The sequence below is a fragment of the Peromyscus maniculatus genome, chromosome 8, assembly GCF_049852395.1.
Source record: "Peromyscus maniculatus bairdii isolate BWxNUB_F1_BW_parent chromosome 8, HU_Pman_BW_mat_3.1, whole genome shotgun sequence".
NCBI lineage: Eukaryota > Metazoa > Chordata > Mammalia > Rodentia > Cricetidae > Peromyscus > Peromyscus maniculatus.
This window is the reverse complement of record NC_134859.1, coordinates 20,708,950-20,730,464: the sequence shown is the minus strand read 5'-3', so window position 1 is coordinate 20,730,464 and position 21,515 is coordinate 20,708,950. Positions and strand designations below refer to the sequence as shown.

At 44.6% G+C, this 21,515-nt stretch overlaps 1 protein-coding gene across 15 annotated transcripts in view; it reads left to right on the top strand.

Moving 5' to 3' along the window:
• The window catches only part of Tenm2 (teneurin transmembrane protein 2), a 1,247,217-nt gene that overhangs the window by 921,237 nt on the left and 304,465 nt on the right, over positions 1 to 21,515 (top strand). Inside the window, exon 1 of one of the 15 annotated variants that reach the window (XM_076578175.1) lies at positions 8,494 to 8,792. The exons of 12 other annotated variants lie outside the window; for them this stretch is intronic. The gene's annotated coding sequence lies outside the window, so the exon portion shown is untranslated. Of the gene's footprint in view, positions 1 to 8,493; positions 8,793 to 21,515 lie in introns of those variants that run through there. 2 more of the 15 variants (XM_076578176.1, XM_076578174.1) reach the window with 2 other exon arrangements.

The window sequence follows — 21,515 nt, the reverse complement described above, 5'->3', positions numbered from 1 at the left end:
GGAAAGCAATCACCAGTCCCAACAGGACTCCACAGGAGTGGAAACATCAGGAACACACGCAAGTCATTCCCCAGCACTACTCAGCAAAGCAAAGTCAGAAGACCACCAGCATCAGTAGCACCTGGAGATCTAGAGACTGTGGCTCGTCCAATGTTGCCACTAAATGCAAAACTTGGGGCTTTAACTAAGATCTCACTCCGAGTCTAATCCACATTAGGTTTCACAATGTGTCTCCAAACCTTTTCTTACTGTGCCTTTAGGTAGAGAAGAATAGAATGCTTAGATATTGTTTCTTTAACCACCAGAATAACCAAAGTTTTATAGACTGAACAATGTGTGCTATTGTGATGGAGGGTGCCTCACAGAGCAAGGGAAAAAGTACCACTTAACACTCTAGGAAGATGCTGAACATTTTTGTTTTGTTTTCTGATTTGGCATCTCTTTATGCAATTAAACATGTCTACCACACTCCAGCCCCAAGTATTGACCCAAAAGCAATAAAACTATATGTCCAAGCATAGACTTCTGCCTGAACACCAATGAAGGCTCTGACTCTCAGTAGCCCAAACTGGAGACAAGCCACATGCCTACCCACACACGAATGGATGAGCTGCTAAGACCTCAGCAGTGAGAACCATTCTCAAAAAAAAAAAAATGCTAAAGAAGTCAGGCACAAAGCGGTTCTTCATTACACTTATACTAGTTTAAAACATGTGACCAGTTTATGAATTTGTATCATAAGTATGGCTTCTGTGGAGGATAGTGAAGAGTGCCTGGAAGGAGGTGCAAGAGAACTTTTTGGAAGGATGGAAGCGCCTCATGCCTTGAAAGAGCTGATAATAATGTGGGTGGTTATGCTTACACAAACTTTTCAAATTACACATATATGATTTTCATGTGTGAATTTCACCTGAAATTTTAAAAAGGGAGGCATGATGGGGATGTGGTTGTGAAAACACCATGGAAAGTCTTTCTTGGTGATGGAAATGTTCTCTACCTTGCATGCGTCAATGTCAGTATCTCAAATGTGGTGTTGTTACATTTTGTATACAAGGCAGTGTCTTTGGGGACCTGGACAAAGAATATTGGGCAATTTTGTGCATTATTTCTTACAATTATCTGTGAAACTGCAATTATCCCATCAACTTTAACTGGGGCTATTGCTCAGTGGATAGAGTGCTCATCTCCCACACTAAAGGCTTTGGGTTTGATTCTCCAGCACCTCCTAATCTGCCCACATGGGCCTGAAATTATTGCTGCTCCAGTGGTGGGGCTGGAGGCATAGAGAGGGGTTGTCTCTGGCCTCAAGCAGCTCCTGGCCACCAAAGCTAGGCAAGACCCTGTCTCACAACCACCACAATAATTAGCTCATCAATTATAATTAAGATGAAGCAGTACCAAAGTTCCTATTAATACCCTGTTTTATTTTCTTGTAGGTTTCCGTGTGTGTGTGTGTGTGTGTGTGTGTGTGTGTGTGTGTGTGTGTGCACATATATATGCATACACATGATATGCATTTTAGGAGAGAGACAAAGAGGATTTTTACATGTTTTTCAATTTTCTTTAATTTTTTTTTTTAAAAATTTCTGCACAGATGTCTTGTGGACTCATGATTAAGCATCCATTCATTCAATAGGGTGAGTCCCTCAACTCTGAGACCAAAAATCTCTCTACCCCTTCCCACTTTCCTGTAATTTATAATTCTGCAGTTGATGTACAATACAAACAGCCCCTCCCTTGAGTGCTCCATTATTCCCAGATGTGGTAGAGCGAAGAGCACCTTCTTTGGGCAGCTTTGCTCCTGAGTGGGGGAGGTGTTGCCACATGTGATTCCGCATGTCTTCCAGGTAATGCAGTGATACTAATGCAGTCTCCTGGATGCAAAGACACCAACTGGGTTTCTGTCCCTCCCTTGGTGGCTCTAAGTGCATAAATCAATCCTTATTTTTATACCAATCCATATGGCTTGAAAATGGCTTCCTTGTGTGTGCTGCACACGAGGAGGGAGAACAGAATGGACATCGGATCGGTTGTGTTCATCGAAAGCAAGCGATATCGGGACCTGTTTGAGGGTGTTTTTTGTTTGTCTCTCTGTTTGTTTGTTTTCTTTATTTAAGTTCCCGGGAAGGCTGCCCTGGTTTGGTCAGAAACGAGAGCAAATGGATCTGCTAGCCATAGTGAAGTTAGTGTCAGTCAAGATAGAAGCAGACTGCCTGCTTTGGCTTGCCTAGGGCTGCAGAACACAGTCCTGCTCAGCACTGTTGGCCTGTCTCCTGGGCTCCTGCCCACCCCACTCTGAAACACATCTAGCTAGCCTGGTGGATTCTGCCTTAGCCAAACACCTGCTACAGTGAAGCTGTCCTCCTGAATTATAAACGCCAGCAGTTGTAAAGGTGTAGCTTAGAATGGCCAAATGCTTACTGTCTGAGAGAAAAGGATATCACCGGCATTATCCCCGTGTGCCCAGGGATGTCCAGCAGGTGGCTGGATGTGGCTTTTTCCGCCTAGCAGAAAAAGAAACCAATCACAAGTCCTCCTCCTACCCTGGGCAGGGAAGGCAAAGGAAGGCTCTCTGGACAAGTCTGGGAAGATGGTCCCGCCACCCCTCATCTTTCTAGGAGCACTTCCTCACCCACTCTAGAACCCCGCAAACAAACACCTCTGTCTCCCATCTCGTCCTCACTACAACTTTAAACCCAATCAGTTCTACATCCCAGGCCCTCCAGATTCTGAGTTTTGATACAACACTTGGTAGTAGTTAAATTAATGGAATAACATGAAGTTTCAGCCAATTCAAAGGTGTTCTTTTCCTCTAGTTCCCCCAAGGCCATTCCTAATGTGATCCTGGGTACCATGACAGACCTGTGGGGAAGAGAGGTACTTAGGCAGCTAGTGGAGTCTTCTTGTTCCCACCTCCCATCAGTGGGAAGAGCAGCACACTGAGTCACAGGGTGACTGCTGAAGACGGGGCAATCTGCCTGTGTCACTTCCTGGCACACGAGACACCAAAATATTTGTTGGAAGAGTATGTGAAGAAGGGCAAGACAGTTCTTAGAGTTTCTCAAGCACTTGAAAATGCCTCTTAGAAGGTGTTAGAGCTTGCCTTAGCTGCCAATGAAATTACTGGAGTGTTGAAAAATTTGAATCCATGCAAAAATCATAGGAGTTTTCAAAATGTTATCATCTTGAGAAGTAACTTCCAGACCACCATGCCTGCTCTCCTTCCCGCTTCTCGAGTTCTATTGAAATTATCTGTCTCTCCTGCTAGACTAAAAACTCCCTGAAGTCAGGGAGGTTGTACCTTCATCTTAACAGTGAGCCCTGACCCAGGCACAAAATAGATGTTCAGTAAATGTCTTTCGAATCTATCAAGTGTTACTTCTGGCTAGTCTTCAAAAAAGATTGCCCCAGGATGGTGTGTCGCTGAAGCTGCAGTCTGGGCTGGAAGGGGTTTTAAGGGATGTTCTCCAGTGATCTCATTTCCAATGCCTTTGAATCCTTGCATGGGAGAATGGGTTCTAATCAAGGTCAGCCATAGGCCACAAGCAAGAAAAGAGTGACCAAATTGGTAAGGGAAGATTTATGAAACCTTTCTTTATGGCTCGGGGCTACATTTTCATGCAAGATAAGAGTGTTGTCCCTCAGATAGGAGCCCAAGTGAGCAGTTCAGCTCTGTCTCTCTGCCTTCTGTCCTCTTCATGCACCAATTCTCAAGACGACGCTGTTATCGCGCCAGAAAATACAGCCCAAAGCATTACAGATGTCTGGTACAAGCAGAACACATATTAATGGTTATTGCTTAAAGAAGAGGCATGCTCAGATCTCTTCACTGTGCTCTAGGGAAATAGCAATTTTTACTTTCTTCCAGAGAAGACCAGAGACGTGCAAAGATCAATTGGATTTGGCTCATCTCAGCTAGAGGGGGCTTTTCAGAGGTAACGGAAATGCCAGGGCCGGCATGAGCAAGACACATCCCCACAAACACAGATTTCTTCACAGTTAACTTTTATGACAGAGGTGCTTATGGATGCTTAGACACAGAAGTTCCCATTTGCTGCAGGAACAAGTAAATTAGAGACTGGCGTAAAGAATGATGAAGCATAGAAGGAAGGGACTTAGAGGGCTTCAGTGGAGTCTCTGGAATCACTCCAGAAACCGGGACTTTCACTCTCTCTGTTCACAGTTAACATCATTCTATTTGAATTAACTAGGTTTTTTTTTTTTTTCCTTTTTCTGCTTTTCGTGTGTATGGGTGGGAAGGTGTGTGTTCACAAGGGTGTGGGCTCACATGTATGAGTGGATTTCCTGTGTGCACATGTGTGTGGAGCCCAGGTTCCATGTACAGAACCTCCCTTCTGCCTTCTGGTTGGAAGCGTGGTATCCAGATCAAACCAGGAGCTCAGGAATCCAGCTGGTCTCTTTAAGCTAGGCTTGCTCTGGCTCCGCCTTTCAGAGCTGAGTTGCTACACCCACCCATCATTTCCTTAGGTTCTGGGGATTCGAACTCCTTTGGCTAGTGGGATAGGAATTTCAACCATCTTGCCTTTCTTCCCAGCACCATCTGAGGTTTACTTTTTTCCTTTGGGGGGAAAAAAAGTTGATGCTTAGCCAGTGAATGAAAGGGAAAAGATAGTTGCTAGACAAGATATTTGAAAAGGAAAACATGACTCTTTTTTCAGGTGCTATTAATTAAATCAAACTAGAAACTCACTGATGGCATTTTTAAATGACTAAAAAAACGAGGTACTGCTTTTGTCCTGGGAGAAAACACACAGTTTTAAACACCGACAAAAATATGTGCATACTGTGTCATCATACAGTGCTTGCGAGGGTCAGTATCAACTTTAGCAGACATGTTTGCCGTCCTTTAAATCTTCACAAAGCAGTGGATGCCAAACGAGTGCAATGCCACCCTAACTATGGCTTTACAGCGTATGCCAGGGGAATAAAACAGCACCTTTGTCCCCTTGGAAAGCATTGCCATTTGTAATCATCCGAGAGCCTCCACTATGGAGCTTGTCAACAGCAAGGGGAACTTTTAAATTGCTTGCCTTTGATGAAAATGAAATTGTTATCCATGGAACATCTCTAGGAAAATAAATCAAGACCCGATTCCTGCTATGCAAACAGATATATACAGTATCTCTCTGAATCAGCTCTTTTTCATCTGAAACAAAGCTACTGTACTTTATTATGATGTCAGAGTTTGAACTTGGGAGAGAATGCACTTCTAATAATTAAGATGATATCAGGTATGGAAAGGCTAAGCTCTAAGGGAAGGTAAAGTTCCCTCTTGGTGAGGCCTCAGAATGACTGCAAATTGGGCCACATAATGGCCAGAGAAGTGTCAGGGGTGTGTAAGAGATTCCTTATTGCCAAAGTGTGTGGATGATACCAGAAGGGAAAGTCCCCGATCCCATAAGCCCATTGAAAAAAAAATAATAATAACATGAAGCAACTCTCGGAGCCGGCAGGTGGTGCCTCGTATGTTTCTGGGGCAGGGAATGAGCTTCCCGCCTTTAAAAGTAATTGATTCTTTAGAGAAACGTGTCGAGAGCACTGGTTTTCAAAATGATTCCACTCACAAGTGTTGGGAAATAATACAGACAGCTAATTGCTTCAGACATAGCCAGATTATTTAACTTTGGTTTGGATGGGCCCTGCATCAGAGATCCTGTACCCTCCTGCCCCTTTCCTTATTGAAGATTAATGGCTGCCTTGGACCTGGGGTTACTCTTGCTTCTGCAGAGATGAAATCTGCACCCCCTCACTTTTGATGTGCAGGGCATCAGCTCCTCCCAGCGTTCTTGGCCCAAACTCTTGAGTGTTCTAAAGATAGCAGTGTGACATTTCTGTTTCAATAGAGCCCAAATAGTCGGCAAGATATAAAAACACCTGAGCAGAAAAAGATATGTTTGCCAATTTTAGCACCGATGTATTGAGCCACGGAGGTGAGTGGTTGCAAGGCCAGGCCTACGGTGGGTGCCGCCAGTGGGGATGGAGAGAGCCTTCACCTCCGGGAGGTTTAATTTATCGCATGCAGAGCACTGTGCCTCTTGCTGCCATTCTATATTTGAACGTCTCAGTCCTCTATAGATTGAGTGCGACTGGATGGAACATTCAGCCATTATATCCCAAGAAGGAAGTCTCATGGTTGCCTTATGTTATTGAATCCTCCCACTGACTGTTTCTCTAATGAGCTAAAGTAGGTATGTCTGGTTTAGAAAAACCGTATGTTTACTTCAGGTATCAGTCTGGTGGAATGAGCCAGAACCGCATGTAGTCTGGGATCAACACTTACCGAACTCACTAATTATGTCTGTTTATTTCATCATTCATTTGTCCAAACAAATATGCCTGAACACGTAACAAACACAGGCATATATATAAGATTCAGCAGATACCCAGTTTATAAGACATCCATGTAGTTCTGTCTCCAGAAAGCCTTCCAGGACCCACCAGGTCAAAGATGAGAAAATACTTTTCTATAAAGGTCCAGATAGTAGAGGTTTTCTTGCCTTTGGGAGTCACCGTGGTCTCTATCATATATCCTATTTTATACCTCTTCAAAACTGTATGAAACATTCTCACTCTGGGACCAGAACGGTCCTATACCATACTTTGCCAGCCCCAAAGCTGAGCTAAGTGTTGCACGTTTTACCATGACCCACAGCAGCCAGTACATCACCCAGAAAATACTTCTAGAAATAGGCTCTTTATGACAGCCTTGGCTGCAGAGCCAGCTGGTGTCCTTTGTCCACATGATAGTGTCCACCTTCGACTGTTCCGTCCCACTGGGGAATCCAAGCCTGTGTGCAGAAGCCAGTAAGAATGAACAGCAACTGTTTTAGGTAAACATTTGGCAATTTTGGTGTCCTGGACTGTGACCCCAAATGCAGAAATAAACTTTTTTTTTTTTTTTTTTTTTTTGGTTTTTTTGAGATAGGGTTTCTCTGTGTAGTTTTGGTGCCTGCCCTGGATCTCACTCTGTAGACCAGACTGACCTCAAACTCACAGAGATCCCATCCCCCTGGCTCTGCCTCCCGAGTGCTGGGATTAAAGGCGTGCGCCACCACCGCCCGGAGTGCAGAAATAAACTTTTAAAATTCCTTATTAAGTTCTCCAAATTGGGTATAGGAAGCTTTTTCTCCAGGCTCTGTTAGGCCTCCATCTGGAGTCCTGTTTGGTCCTCATTTGACGCAGTGTTAAGCAGATCTAATATTCCTTTTAACAGGAACTTCAGAGACAATGGCAAGAAAAAGGAGAGAGTGTGTGATAGCACAGGAAGTCATGCCCAGAAGCAGCCCCAAGATGGGCAGCCTGACCTCAAGGAAGGGCACAAAACACATCAAAGGGGGACTCAGAGCTACACTTTTGCTCTTAATCAGTCGTCAGTCATCAATTAAAAGTGGATGATGCTCGTCATGCCCTCTCAAAAACGGCAGCCAGATTCGGCTTCCAATTCTGAATTAATATAGCTACGTGATGTGGTTAAAAGGAAATCTCAAACACTTGCAGGCAGTAGGCCTTGATGATGTGGAAAGTTCACTGGTGGGGACCATGTCAGGTGTAAATGGTGTGTGATTAAGAAGCACAGGCATGACCTGGGACAAGAGTCACAGGCCCACCCCAGCCAGGACCGGAGGCCAGTTGTTTAACCTCTGAAAACCTCGGGTTCTTCCGTCTGCATAATGGGGACCTCCCACATCCTTTGGGATCTTTCGGCTGGTTAACATGATTATCCATGGACATTTCTTCCCAGAATTTGGCAGATAGTAAGTGCTTAGAAGAAGTCAACTATTATTTATTATAACTATTCATATTATCAATGAATATGTGGAAAAATAAATGTTAGAGGAGACTTCAGGAAGGTATGAGTTTGGTGGCAGCATCTGGAGTTACACCTCATGGGAAGTTACAGTTGACCCAGAATTAGGAAACCAGTTCTGCAAGTCAGATGAAGCTGGAACTATTGACTTCCCCCAGAATATATATTTTACCTCTGGACTGTTCTCTTTGCTTAGGCTGAAAAAGGCTGACTTTGAGAAGAATCCACCCTGCTCACACCATATTACATCAGATCCTACGACCTACCTCAAATGTTTTGCACTCCCAATACCCTATAACATTAACTGGTTTGTTCCTCCTAAACTAGAAGAGCTATATGGAATAGGATAACTGAATCTTAACTCAGAACCACCCCACCCCCACCAACCAGAAGGAGAAAGAGTTCCATTTTTCTCTCCTGAAATTTTCTTTGAGACTCTTCAGCTTCGAATCATACCTCATTTCATGACCAAAATGTAACCGTCTGGGAGTGCAGAGATGCCACATTTATTGTCACCTTTAAAAGCAAGGACCTGGAAAGGGTTGCTCCCCCTGGAAAACAAGTGCTGCTGACAAGTCCAGTCACTGATGTAACACAGAGAAAGGGCTGCTTCAGAGGAAGAAACTGGGACGAGGGAGTTTGGCTGGAGCAATGAGACATGCCGCGAGCCTCTGGGTATTAACCAGACTGGCAGTGTGATTCCTGAGAGGGGAGGTAAAGATAGCACATGCCTGTCCGCCTCTCGGCTTGCCGCATTGCTCCAGCCTTCCCGTCCTCCTGTAAGGCTTTCTTGGTGCGGGGCATGGTCTCTACTGAGCAGGGAAACTGAGGCTTTTTCCAGGGCCTGGTATTTATGCACTGGGCATCACAGACAGCCAGCACTAACTCCAGCAACAGAGGAGGCTTAGTGTAATTCCCCGCCGGCAGGCTGGTGTGCAGAAAACAGCACCCTCGGATTGTCCAGGTAGGCAAAGGGTGGACTTTATTGACGTTAAGAACTGAAGCAAAGAAAGCCTGTGGGGGAAAGAGAGCAGTGGATGGAGTTTTAGTCGTGTTGTTCTTAAGAGTGTTCATGGGAAAGGTCAGAACACCCTAAATACCCAAGGGACAAGGACTTAGCTAGGGAAAGAGTGGTCCCCAGAAAGGGAAGAGGAAAAAAGTCACATACAGTCTGGGAGATGCTCAAGTCCTGCCGATGTCCTTTCAGCAGAATATCCTGCCTGCGGTATCTTATCCTTGCTAGAATTCTCGGAGTTTTCTCTGGTTCCTTTTCTGGGACAGGCTCTCATGAGCCAAGGCCCCTGTGGTGAGGCAGGCAGTGTTATTTTTCTGTCTATCCCTCTCCTTTCTGTGACTTCCCAGCCCCATCATTTACGAGGCCCCCCGGGCTCTGATGGACTGGACTGATGTGGGTCACAGGTGCAGGAGTCACGCAGACAGCTATGCTAATTATGCCACACCTGTTTCCCCAGGTTAAGCTGTTGCTGTTGGAAACCATGATCCAACAGGCAGTTGGCGGCCGTCAGTTTTGTAACAAACCCTGGATTGGGACACAGTCCCCCATGCAAAATGGCATGGACAGTAAGGAGTATGGGCGATGAAGAGAAAAACAGCACCCATACACAGTTCCAGGAGACTGTAGAAGGGGAAAGTCCATCCTGTCCACACGGGGAGATGGCAGTCAAGAAATATTTCTGTAGGTTCTGAGCCTCCAAAAATAAGAAATAATTTGCTAATTGCTGGCGTTCAGAGCACAGAACCTAGAAGCATCCAGGTCATTTGAGATGTAGACTTGACTCGCCCGTCCTTCCTCGGCATACCTAAACCCACACAGGCAGTACTGAGCCACGGCATTCAACAGGGCAAGCTCACCCCCTCCATCTCTCAGCCCATTCTTTTCCCACCATGTCACTAAACTCCAAGCACCCTTCGGTGTCTTTCTAAATAATTCTAGAACTTTGGTCTTCCTTTATCATTTTTTTTTTTTTTTTTACTTTTCCTCCCCCGTCTCCCAGAACCCACCTCTTCTTCTGTTAGAAACCCTCTAAGACAAACCGAAGTTTCTCTTTCTGGGCACCAATTTCTGTCCCTTGAAAAACTGCCTTGTGCGCAGTTAGGAGGTGGAGCAGCTTGTGAAGCTTTGTCGCTTGTTTCCCCTCCACTAATAATCGTGGCGGCGATGAATGATGTAGCGATGCTTCAGCAAGGCTATGGATGGCGTGGAGTGTCAGCAGAGGGGCCGACGGGATGGTGCGGCACAGCCATCCCCCCTCTGTGCACAGTACGGCTCGTCCACAGCTTGCGGTGGGAGCCCAAGTCTCGGCAAACAGTATTCCGATGAATTCAAATACGAAAATGATTAGCAATATGCCAGGAAGACTTCTACGCAGATGTTGGCTGGGTCCCAGTTTCTTTTCCTTGGTTGTTGCTTTTTTTTTTTTTTTCATAATTTTTTGATCCGATTTTTTTAGTTCGAGGGTGATTTTAATCCCTCATTTTTCAGGAAGTGTCTAAATGTTTGTCTGTCTGACACAGCTCTCCTATAGACTCAAATGGTTCTGTCCTATTCTTAAAACCAGTTTTTATTGTTTTAATATCACTTTAATTAGCATCTAGGAAGGGGCTCAGTGGTAGAACACTTGCCTCGCCTGCACGTGGCCCTGGGTTCAATCCCCAGTGCTTTCCAAAATAAAGATGAGTTAGGTTAGATTCTCATACGATGAAATCGACTTTGCCGCCTACAATTCTGCATTTTAATTCCTGCAGAGCCGGGGACAGCTTTACCCACACAGAACCTCTCCATGCTCCTCTTTTACAGTCATGTCCCACCACCCAGCCCCAGCCCCTCGCAGGCACTGATCTGTTACTATAATGTGTCTATTTGAGACTGTCATAGAACAGAATGATATAATGCACAACCTTTTGAAATGGACTTCTCTTACCTGACACAGGGCTGTTGGGATGCGTCTGAGCAGGTGTGTATCGATAGTCCATTCCTCTGTAATAGCTAGTTTTTAGTTTTATAATTTTCAAACTGACATAGATTTTATTATTATATTACTATCGCTATTATTATATTGTTATTATTATATTATTAATATTGTTTTGATACACGTTTTAGATAGGTTCCACCCATAACCTCCTATACTCATTATTTTCTGATATGAACATGTAAAAATCAACCCCTTTGGCAGTTTTAAAGTCCAATGTATCATTTCTAATTCTATTTGATCCTCTTGCTTGCTGCCTAATATTCCACTGTATGGAGATTAAGACACTTGGCCTGCCCACTCACTTGCTGTAAGACAGCTGATTGTCTTGGCTTCTAGTATTTTTGAACAGAACTACTATAAATTCAGCATGCAGCTTTCTAGGTGAGTATAGGTTTTTGTTTCTCCCGGGCAAGCACCCAGGTCTGTGATTATGAGGTGATATGGTAGCTGCGGCACCCCAGGAAACCATTTTCAGGGTGCCTGTATTGTTTTCATATCCTTATCCCATCTCGTCATGGTATAAAAGTAGCTTTGGTGTCTACTCAAAGTCAAATGTGTTTCCAGTAGTGACGCTCTGCTACTTCTGATTAATTCTGCAAGTCATTTCACTTTCCATCCACTGCATTCTTTCCCAGAAAGAGGTATGAGGGGTCTGCCTGCTTTTCTCCAGTCTATTTTGGTTCTTCTTGGTGTCATTCCACATGTGTTTTGATTATAAAAGCACTTCAGTGGTGTATGAGCACTGTCTGTGAGTCAGTATGATGAAGCCCGGAGTACAAGATGTGCAGATAGAGAAGTCGGAGAGCAGGAGGATTCCAGGGAAGACCTCTTCACCCCTGCTTTCCATCTTGCTCAAAGGTACCTTGAAGGTCACGTAGCTCCTACAAGTCTCTGGCAGAGATCCTCCCCAGACACTTAGAATCCAGAGCAGGGATTGCCTGCAAGTCTGAACCTCATAGAGAAAACGATATATCGTACACGTATTCCATGCGCGTAATTGAGGACTCCAGTTCGCCATGCTCTATTATCTAGAATTAAACATAAAAGACGTTGATAAATACCACATTCAGCTGAAAACACAAATGAATCAAAATGTTATAGTTTCTCTCCACAGGTAATAATTAACATTCTTGTGAATTCCTCTGTGTGCTGTGGAGCATCCCTTAAATGGTATGCTGGCAGAAACTGTGTACTTTTAGACGCGTATGTATGTAGAGCTGGCAGGAAGGAGACTCAGTTTGGAAGATAAGATCAGATTGGGGGAGGCTCAGGGTGGTTGTATACTGTGTGTGTGTGTGTGTGTGTGTGTGTGTGTGTGTGTGTGTGTGTGTGTACAAATATTTTCAGAGCAGTGTGCATTTCCATTTCATAAGTGAGATGAAGGGTGAATAAAGATGTGCGCAGAAAAGTGAAGCATCTTGGTAGTTAATGTCCACAAGGAGATAGAAATTTTAGGGTGGCATGTGGCTTCCACAGAAGTTTGTCAGCATTAGGCATGTTTTTTTCCCTGACTTCCTACACACCAGGACGATGTACCCTGAAAAGCCCTTGCATCCAGGGTAGATGTTTCATAATTGGTTGCCACATGAGCACTGAACAAATGGAGATGTGAATGAGGGAGTGGATGAGAAGCTAGATTTTTGAAAACAGCGTGCTGACAGCTTAAGTTACGGGTTGCTGTTCTGGTGCAAGGAATTTAGCTGGTAAGAAAGCAAAGGGAATCTTGTGGAAAGAGCTTGTCCCTTCTTTGGATTTCTGTCACTGGATGCAAAGATGTTTATCAAGTGTCTACTTACATACGATTTTGCTAGACTCTTTAGAGCGAGAACCCCCCAGGATGATAATCCCCAATACGCCACGCTTAAGTTGGAAAGGCTTGTAAAGAGTTAACAGGTTATATGGGAGCAGCAGGCTTGATTCGGTATACCCTGTGCCAGTGTGCTCTAGTGTTAGCCATGGAACAGGGCAGCCACAAAATTCCTTACATGCATAATCAACAGGGCAGGCACCTTTAGGGGTCCTCTGTCACAACCTGAGCAGGCTTCCTGGCGGAGGCAGAGTTCCACTCAGGCTGCTCTGTGATATGAAAGTCCTTAGCCACGCTCTTTTCTTCTTAACCAGTTCTATTACTGTGCGAATCACCAGCTACACGAATAAACCCAGATTCACCCTGCTGCAGCGGAGCCGAAGCCAGCCTTCAGCAAAGAGATTTTTAATGCAGCGGATTTGTGAGGGAGGGCTAACACTTTCTGCCAGCAGGAAGGGCCACAGGAGATCCTGTTAGTCAGTTTGGAAGTGAAATGTGTCATTCCCACTTGGGTGTGCGGGAGGCCTCTGCCCTCCTCCCCTCCGTGGGGATTTCTGCTTGTACAGCACTTGTTGTCATGTTTAGGTTCCTGCAAGAAGGGAAAAAATTGCTCCAGTTTGCGTGAGATAGAGCTGTGTTTTGGCAAAGATACTCGCGTAGATTTGTTTCTTGAACTTTGAGAGAGTTCAGGCTTTTGAGGTTTGGGGCACATGATACCATGGAGTTGCCGCTCAGAAATATTATCTTTTCTGCTGGAATTTGGATGGCTTTTTTGATTCTTTTGCTCTCACTGTCCTTGTCGGTGTATAGCGCCTAACTAATTGGTCCAGAAATCATTTATTATGCCTACAGGAGAGTCCAGGCCCATGGATTCCAGACAGAATAAAATAGCAGCTTGGCTTTCATGTTGTTTACTTTCTAGTGCCGAAAGATACTTTTAATGGATGCTAATGTACATCAGAGACAGAGGAAACAAAGTACGGGGGACAAGAGGGCTCCTGAGGGGATCTTCCAAGGTGACATCTGAGCTCAGACATGCAGACTAGGAAAGAGCTACTCAATTATCTGGATCCCCAAGGCTAAGGCTTCCGCAAGTGCAAAAGGCCTGAGGCAGAGGCCATGAGGATCTGGGGCCTTTCTTATTTGCTTCGATGTTTTCTTCCAGAAAAGTCTTGAAACTAAGTGGAAGAGACAAACCTAGGCTAGATTCTGCGCGGCTCCTGTGCCCTGTCAGGTTTAAAATGACTTCTGTTTCCTCTGCCCACACATTGTTCTTCCAAACGGTAGAGTGACTCCTTCAGGTCTCAATCAAATATCATCTGATCAAGAAACCCCTTCCCAGACCATACTGTTAAAGTCTCCGATAGGCAGTGTTAGAAATGGCAATTATTTTTCCCCCACCAAATCTGATTACTTCACGTGAAGGATGACTCCCTCTCCACATTATGGAGTTAAGAATGATCCCATTTGAGGTGATAAATACTAGGCTGTTTCAGGACCGCGAGAAGCCCTGAGAAACAAATTGCTAATTCATGACTTAGACGATCTAAATGTGATGAACAGCTCAGGCCATCAGTGAGTCGCTCAGCAGTGGATTTGCAATGATAGAGCAACCTGCGTCGTTCTGAAATGAGCCAAAGAAAGTTACATGTCTGGATTTTACCATGGGCTTGTCTCGGCAAAGAGGCACTGAAGCTGACTGGGGACCAGCGACACTGGAGGAAACCTCCACCTTCCTCTTGCTGGTTTTCATAGCAGCATGACCACTTCTCAAAGGAACATGGCTGCTTCGAGATCGCTTGCTTTCTGATGACTGTGTTAATACATGTAAGCTGAAAATGTGAAAAAACAAACACAAAGTTTTCTTCAGCCACTGTAATAGTAATCTGAATCATGGGTTCTATGCCACCAGCACTCTTACTTATTCTGTGAAGAAAAGACGATTTGGGCAAAAGTAAACAAATGTGAATGTTCCTACACGTTTCCTATTGTGAATGCATTTTCTAAGAGTTTTGGGTGTACCAACTGTTTCTTCAAAGTTTCACATTAAATTTTACATTTTCAGTATAGAATATATTTTATGTATTTATCTACCACCAAAATAAAAAATCTATGTCAGAATTAGAGAAAAATAATTGGTTTTATCTCCTCTTTCATAACTCATGTCCATTACCTGCATCCAGTCCTTTCTCGTCCACTTATGTTCAGCTTTCTTGCTCTCTTTTCCTCATATCATACTCTACCCAATGTATATTTATTTACATAGAAACATATACTATTGGATAGAGTACATGTATGAGAGAGAATATGCTGTTTCTTTCTTTCTGAGATTGTGTGCCCTTGCATAATATTATATCTTCTAAGTCCATCCATTTTCCTGTAAACTTTTAACTTAATTTTTCTTTAGATATGAATAGTAGTTCAATACCCATTCATCTGTTGATAGGCAATTAGATTTATTACAATTCTTTGATACTATGAATAAAGCAGCAATAAATACACAGGTAAAAATTACCTGTATGGTTGAATATTTTTCCACAATGGCCATATTAATTTGCATCCCCACCAACAGTGAATAAGGGTTCCTTTCTCTCCATATACCTCTAACATTTGTTGTCAAATTTGTTGATGACAGTCCTCCTGGTTGGGATATGGTGGTATCTCAAAGTAGTTTCAATTTTCATTTCCATCTATCATGAAAATGCAAATTGAAATTGAACATTTCTTAAAATAGTTATTGGCCATATATATTTCTTTTCTCTTTCATTATTTCTCTCTTCCTTTCTTTCTTTCTGAAAACTATCTGTTCAGTTCATCTGCCTATTTATTGTTTGTTAATTTTATTCCCTTCATATTTAATTTATGCAAATCTTTGTAAATTTTGGATATTAGCCCATTATCCAGAGTGTAGCTGATAAAGATTCTCTTTCCTTCTGTGGACTGTGTTTACAGATCCTTTCCTCTGCTGTATAGGAACTTTTTTCATGTAGCCCTATCTGTTGATAATGTTGAGCATTAGTTCCTGTGTTCTTGGTGATCTGTTTCAAAGTGATTCCATACCCCAATATTTTGAAGGGTGTCCCTTGTATTTTTTTCTAAAGGTTTCAATGTTTGGGGGTTTAAATTAAGGTTTCTGATCTTAAAGACTGATGGAACCCTAGCATTGGCTTCATGAATCAGGGCTAGAACCTTGGCTGTCCAGGGGAATACAACAGAACCTCTGGCCTTAAGGGCATTAGCTCATCACCACATAGGCCTCTCATTTGATGCAGTTTTCCTCTCAGCTTGTGATTATGGTGGGCCCTTGGGCTTAGGTAGGCTTTCTTCCCTTCCCTGATCAACTGCCAGGTGCTTCTGCTCAAGGTCCATAAGAAGGGCCATGGGCACTAGAGGAGCCCTGAGCCACTTTAATTGGAAGATGAGAACAACTCCAAGACAGCTTTGAGGGAAAACAATAAGCAATCATGAGCAAACCCCAAAGGGCACCCTCTAACAGTGTTTGAGCCACGGAGTCCCAGGCAATGAATGATGCTTCAGGAAACAGGAAGTATTCAGTTGGTTGTCAGTGTGAGGTAAACACCTGCCCCCACTCTCGTGTGTGTGTGTGTGTGTGTGTGTGTGTGTGTGTGTGTGTGTGTGTGTGTGTGTGTTGAAGATAGAAACGGTGTTTTGAAAATGTCTTCAGCACTAGCCCTATACATCCCATTGTACCAGCTGTCCCCTGACAAGAAAAGAGACACAGCCCATGCCTGACATTCAGCTGACTTCTGTTTATATAGTATGGAGAAACTTTTGTTCTCTTGCCCTATAAGGCATGTACCAGGAGAGATTTGGGGAAAAGGTCACCCAGATAGTAAATAATTCTGCCGAGCTTTGAAGTGAAAATGCTCCAGGTTCCTTTATCCCCATCCTTGCCATTTAACTGGGGTGCCTCCATCCCTCTCACTGTCCATGAATGGTGTGGATCAGAGCCGGCCTCTGCCTGTGCTCATCAGAGGCTCTGGTGAACATCACAAGTGTGCTTTATCTTTATTTTGGTCATCTTTCTGTATTCAGGGAGCAAATGTGGTGGTGGGTAGGAAAGAAGTGGAAGGGAGGGAGGGAGGGAGGGAGGGAGGGAGGGAGGGAAGGAAGGAAGGAAGGAAGGAAGGAAGGAAGGAAGGAAGGAAGGAAGGAAGGAAGGAAGGAAGGGGGTAGGATGAAAGGGAGGGAGGGGGGGAATGAAATCTACCCCAAGGAAAACATAACCAAACATCTAAACATCTTAATGGAAAATAATTCTATTGTGAGGGTCTACACACACACACACACACACACAGAGAGAGAGAGAGAGAGAGAGAGAGAGAGAGAGAGAGAGAGAGAGAGACCTTAAAAATAATTTGGTCTTTGGAAAACATTATATCTTATAGGTAGAGAAACATCCAAATTATTCCCAGCTTCTTTTCCAATAAGACCTCCAAAAGCTACTGAATGAGCGGGGATAAGAGGAGTTTACATTTCCGATGCAATTCTCTGCTTAGGAGAGTGATAATGCGGGTCAAATAACAGAGAGAGTATTTTCTGCTGCAGCGCAACAAGCAACACAACGTTAGGGCGTATTAATAATTTCACTCCTAAACTTCTCGACAGGGAGCTCATGGGTCTTAATAGTATTGTCAAGATCCTTAGGGCAATTGAAAAGCCCAAAATCATTACTTTCTACTGATAGACTTTTCTTTCCCAGAGGAGCCCCAAATACCTAGGGTAATGTAGATTTATGGAAATGCTCACACACACTCTGCTCAGATGGAACTTGGCAATAAAATGGCATCTTTAGAAAGGTTCTTCTCAAGTATTTCTAGTGTCTGCGTGTATGTGTGTGTGGGTGTGTGTCTGTCTTTCTCTCTGTCTCTCTGTCTCTGTCTCTCTCCCTGTCTCTCTCTCTCTCTCTGCCTCTCTCTCTCTCTCTCTCTCTCTCTCTCTCTCTCTCTCTCTCTCTCTCTCTCTCTCTCGTGTGTGTGTGTGTGTGTGTGTGTGTGTGTGTGTGTGTGTCTGTGTGTGTGTGTCTGTGTGTCTGTGTGTCTGTGTGTCTGTGTGTGTCTGTGCATGTAAGTGTATGACTTGGTATTTAGTGGAGCTGACTTTATCTTTGGAAATACTTTCCAGATGAGTTTGACCAAGTAAAGACTGAGTATGAAACATGATAAAATGATTACTCAACTGTGACTAAAGTCCCTTTAGACCTGTCTATGTGAGAACTTGACCTTTTGGGCCAGCTTGGGCCCCAGCACCAGAAGAACTAACTATTAAACACTTAGCACAAGACAGCTGTTGACTGGGCACCCAAGTCAAATCTCTCCTTCCTCTGCCTTCCTCAAGTCCCTGCCTAACCCAGCTGGGTTTGGGCTGGGCAGCAATGGTCCTCTCCTCTCAGCATGCCCATGCCCATCCACGAGAACAAATCACAGGCTTCTTCTTAAACCCTCAGCATCCCTCTGACTCTCCAGTGGCCTGTACCTGACCGTCTCCACCTAAAAAATATCAACAACATCAGGGACCCTGACACAAAGCATCACAGAGAACCTGCTTTGGAGAGGGGTGTTTTTATCTCTTAAGGGAAAGGTGCTGTGGCTTGTAAAAGTTGTACCCATCTGAGATCTAACTTTGATGGGCTCCAACGGGGCTCTGCCACAAACAAGACATCAGACATCATGGTCTATAAACCAGAGGGAATCTTCATTCTCATGAAATGTCTGGTAAGAGCAAATTTATAGGACAAAAAGTGATTTGCCAGAGAGTCCCTGAGGGGGAAAGGGTGGGGGGTTGGAGGGAGGGAGGCAGGGAAGAAGAGAGGGAGGGATTGCTAAGGGGTGTGGTGTTCTGAAATTAGACACTGGAGTTGTTGCACATCTCAGTAAATGTACTGAAGAAATGCAGACATTTAAAAGAGGTCTGTGTTATTATAGCTCAGTTAGGCTATTTGGAAACAAAGAAGTGGCTAGGCAGAACAAGGAACAAATATCCCCAAACGAGGCCAGGGGGTTTAAGGTCACCTTCTCCCCTAGCCTGCTACCTTTCTGTTACAGGACCTCCTTGGCAATTGTTAAGAGAAAAATTAAAGAAAGGCTTACCACTGAGTCCAGTAGTCAATGCTGAGAGATCCCTGATCCCTCTCCAAAGGTAACTCCCTAGGGACTCAGTTGTCCATTCCCCACTTCAACCAGCACCAGCTCTGTCAGCCACTGTCCTCTCCTTCTGGGCATGTGAAATGGGAGGGACAGACCCCTCTCCCTGGATTAGTGCATGGTGCAGTGTAGCACATAGGAGAGCCCCCAAGAGAATATAAAGCCATGCACTGGGGATTCTAACTAAGATGTATTCAGTTTGAGAGGCCACCTCCCAGAAGTGGCACAGATATGTCACAGTTCATGACACATGAAGGGGGGAGACTTACGTCATTGAACCAGCCTGCCCCTCATTTGCCTTACCCTTAAAATAGAGATCAGCACCCACTTTCAGACAATTGTGCTAAGTGAGATAAACTATGCAAGAATCTCAGCACGCAAGCCATACTTATGAACATGTGCACTCACTCCTTAAAGACTGGAGTTGGCCCTCCAGCCTTCCTCACTCATGAGTAATGGGAGAGCTGACGAAGCTTTGCCTTCTAAGCCTGCAGATGATTGCTTCTCATGACAGTAATTCCCATGCTTCTGCTCCATGATGTTGATCTGTTGACACGGAGGACAAATGCACTTGCATGTGGTGCTTTTGCCTCCCAGGTCATATATTTTGTGTAATCACTTCCTATTCATGAGCACAGCCCCTGCCTTCCATGGCCCTCTGCTCAGGCTGAGGGAGCCCTTCCATCAAGGTTATCACCCCTGATATGGGACAGTGTGTCTCCCGTGCTGAGAGGCACTAACCAGAGCCGGTGCTGGGAGCCTGAAAAGGAAGTGACCCTCTCCTCCCTCTGAAGAGCTGCGGTCCCAGCTTGCAGCACTGGTGTACAGATCCATGAAGTATTGCAGAGGGTTTTCCCTGCTCTGGAAAGCCAGCGGGACCACACACGTGGGTCAGGAATAGAAAATACCATTCTTTAGGGGTAAATCATTCAGTAGATGCTAGGGCAAGGAAGGAGGGGGCAAACTCAGTATCTAAACTACCCTATATTTAGAGACAAATCAGGAAATCTCTTGGCAAACACAGGAGGAGGCTGGATTTGGACGATCCCTCCATCCATCTGTCCCTAGGGTGTTGGCGGAGTGCCGCAGGTCAGAACAGGGCAGGACAAGCCAGGACAGAGCTGCCCTTGGTCCTGCCTCTCTGTAGACCTAATTGCTGCTCATCACTCAGGCCAGGGATGTAGCCCGGGGGGAGGAGGGAGGACAGGGAGGGCTTTAGGAAAAGCATAAAAGGAGTGTGCTCTGCAACTTGCGTGTTCTGTCCTATTTCTCCTGACACAGGCAGCAGGGAGAGGCAGTGCAGAAGGTGGGGGAGGGCGGTTCTCTCCAAAGTCTCACAGATTGGACTGCCATTTCAGCATGCATGCACACAAACTGAGTCAAGCTAGACTCCTTCCGTATAGCTAGGTACTGCAGTCAGAGCAGGAGTCTTGTCCCTTTCCCTGGGAATGTGCTCTGGCCTTATGTTCCGTTGCACATGCCTGGGAGAGGAAGCAAACCTGGGATCAAATGCCATCTGTGATGCTTACTGAGCTATGTGACTGTAGGCTTATGACTTAACTACTCTGAGCTTCCCGCACTGTGTCTGTAGCATGGAAATGTTGAGTTACATATCCTACCAACAGTGAGTGGGAATACAATGAAATCGTGTATGCTTAGCATTTGGCTCAGCACCAACACAAGGGGGACTTAATGCATAGTAACCTCAATCAATGTTATCATTTTGTTGTCAGTAGCAACCCTTGCTTTGAATATGGAAATGAATTGTTCCAACTCCCAAGTCAGAGCTACATTTCTTGGGACTGCCTCTGTCATAGCCAGGGGCCACGCCACAAGTCTGCTCTTTTTCAGGCTGTATTTGAAGTCAGCAGGGCCTGGGCTTAGGAGTTTTGCCTCTGTGCATTCACTAAGTACCTCCCTCTATGATCTGCCAGCTCAAAGAGCCAGGCAATAGGGCCACAGCACCCCAGGAAGTGCTCATCATATTCCAGGGAGCCTAACTTACTGTGGTTTCTATTGCCATTGTCAATATCACTGGTTATATGGAATCTATCATATGTACTTATCATTAACATGTCTGAGTAACTTGTTAACGCCAAGAATTGTGCTAGGCTACTTATTTTATTGTATGTGGTGGGGACGGGGGAGATGTCAGAGGACAACCTTTAGAAATCAGTTCTCTCCTTCAACCACATGGATTCTAGGGTTTGAATTCAGGTCATCATGGTTACTTGCTGAACCATCTTGCTGGCCCAATGCTCATTATGATAGCATCTCATATGATAGCATCTCATATAATTTTCTCAATGATCATATAAGAAAGAGAAACTTTTGATGCCTATTCTACAGATAAAGACACAGACTCAGAAATGCAAAACATGGCTTTTCAGTGGCTGTGCGTCTAGCACATGATCAGGTAGACTCAAAGCCCATGGCCAGCACAGCTGTCTTCCAATATTTTCCTGTTTTGGTCCTGACTATAGGCTGTTGTTCTTTGAAATCTTCACCCTCATTTCCCTGGCTCCCACACAGGGTCAAAATGAACAGTGTCCTGGTGCCAATTTGCATCAACCCAACACTCCAAAGTCTGCCAAGACCATCCCTACTTGTAGTATCTTCAAGTTGCTGTCAGGATTCAGCATGCTCAGAAGAGGTGGGTCTGTAGAAGGAGGAGAGTTCTTAGTCAATTATCACTTCAGGGTCTGAGGGGGAGGCAATACTTA